The sequence below is a fragment of the Dendropsophus ebraccatus genome, chromosome 9 (genome assembly GCF_027789765.1).
Source record: "Dendropsophus ebraccatus isolate aDenEbr1 chromosome 9, aDenEbr1.pat, whole genome shotgun sequence".
NCBI lineage: Eukaryota > Metazoa > Chordata > Amphibia > Anura > Hylidae > Dendropsophus > Dendropsophus ebraccatus.
Window position 1 is genome coordinate 716,152 of NC_091462.1, and position 2,500 is coordinate 718,651.

General features: G+C 41.3%; 1 protein-coding gene across 1 annotated transcript in view; it reads right to left on the bottom strand.

Annotated features, from left to right (window-relative positions):
• The window catches only part of PLCD4 (phospholipase C delta 4), a 204,425-nt gene that overhangs the window by 168,371 nt on the left and 33,554 nt on the right, over window positions 1-2,500 (bottom strand). The window lies entirely within an intron of this gene.

Consider the following 2,500-nt stretch of genomic DNA (forward strand, 5'->3'; position numbering starts at 1 on the left):
GTGTATATATATATATATTGTGGACATGTCACGGGAGAAGTGCTCGAGGGGATGTACATCTCACCCAGGTTGATACATAGTGTGAGATGGTGAGTCCAGGAGGCATCGGTGCTCCGCAGTGCTATGCTGCTGAGCTATTATTTATTATTGCCGGGCCTGGACTTACCTGGAATGGCAGGTAGGTTTTTGGTAGTGGGACTTGCCATTCCCTTCCCCCGATCCAGGTCAGGTTTTGGGGTCAGGTGTTTCTGACCCTAATCAGCCTGACAAGGTAAAAGCCCTGCAGAGGATCCAGTGTTGTCTCTCAGCCAGGAGGAAACAGCCGGCATGCTGTATTTGCTGGGAGCAAGGAATACAGACGCTGCTGGGGACTGTCCACACCCTGCGATACTGTTATCGAAGTGCCAGAGAGGTGACCTGTTGTGTTAGTTAGCGCCCAGACGGGCAGGACCTTTTGTTTTGTTTTGTTCTTTAACCCTTAGACGACCCAGGGCGTATAGTTACGCCATGGAAGTCTGTCCCCAGACGACCTAGGGGGTAACTGTACGCCCTGGGTGTTATTCCCGCTATGAAGCGCGCTCCGGAGCGGAGCGTGCTTTACAGCAGGTGGGGGCCGGCTGCAGTGAGCAGCCGGGACCTCACCGGCAATGACACGCTGCAGCGATCGCGCTGCCGCGTGTCATTAACCCCTTAAACGCCGCGATCGCTGCGCGACCGCGGCGTTTAAGTGTAAGTGACAGGGGGAGTCCCCTGTCACTTACCGATCGGGACCCCCGCAGTGTGACTGCGGGGGTCCCGATCGGTAAAATGGACCGCCAGAGGTCTCTCACCTGCCTCCGTGCGGTCCGATCGGCGATCTGCTACACTGAGCCTGCACAGGCCGGCTCAATGAGCAGATCGCCGATAACACTGATCGATGCTGTGCCTATGGCATAGCATTCATCAGTGTAAAAATCCAAGTAGTGAATGTAAAAGTCCCCCAAAGGGACTTCAAATGAGTAAAAAAAAAAAAGTTAAAAACACTATTACACTACCCCAAAACCCCTCCCCCAATAAAAGCTGAAATCACCCCCCTTTCCCATTATATAAATAAAACATATAAAAATAAATAAATAGATAAACATATAATATACCGTAGCGTGCGTAATTGTCCGATCTATTAAAATATAACAAGTGTCATTGTGACCGGTAAACGGCGTACACGAAAAGAGGAAAAATGTGCGCGGATTACCGATTTTATGTTACATTATATATATAAAAAAATTAATAAAAAGTGATCAAAACGTCCAATCTTCACAAATTTGGTATTAATAAAAACTAGAGATCATGGCGGAAAAAATGACACCCCATACAGCCCCGTAGGTGAAAAAATAAAACCGTTATAAGCGTCACAATAGGCCCATTTTATTTATAATTAATTGCCAAAAAAAAGGATTTCATAAAAAAATCTATAACATTAGAGAATCTGTGTAACCTGCATATGGTTGTGTTCGGACTGACCTATAGAATAATAGTGTCATGTCGCTGTTACCGTATAGTGCATTACGTAGACACAGGAACCCCCCAAACGTTACCATATTGCATTCTTTTTTACGATTTCACCAATTTATATCTTCATACATAATATATTTGGGGTTCCCTCATACATAATATATTTGGGGTTCCATCATACATAATATATTTGGGGTTCCATCATACATAATATATTTGGGGTTCCATCATACATAATATATTTGGGGTTCCATCATACATAATATATTTGGGGTTCCCTCATACATAATATATTTGGGGTTCCATCATACATAATATATTTGGGGTTCCATCATACATAATATATTTGGGGTTCCGTCATACATAATATAGTTGGGGTTCCCTCATACATAATATATTTGGAGTTCCATCATACATAATATATTTGGGGTTCCATCATATATAATATATTTGGGATTCCGTCATACATAATATATTTGGGGTTCCCTCATACATAATATATTTGGGGTTCCATCATACATAATATATTTGGAATTCCATCATACATAATATATTTGGGATTCCGTCATACATAATATATTTGGGGTTCCATCATACATAATATATTTGGGGTTCCATCATACATGATATATTTGGGGTTCCGTCATACATAATATATTTGGGGTTCCGTCATACATAATATATTTGGGGTTCCATCATACATAATATATTTGGAATTCCATCATACATAATATATTTGGGATTCCGTCATACATGATATATTTGGGGTTCCATCATACATAATATATTTGGGGTTCCATCATACATGATATATTTGGGGTTCCGTCATACATAATATATTTGGGGTTCCATCATACATAATATATTTGGGTTCCATCATACATAATATATTTGGGGTTCCATCATACATGATATATTTGGGGTTCCATCATACATAATATATTTGGGGTTCCATCATACATGATATATTTGGGGTTCCGTCATACATAATATATTTGGGGTTCCGTCA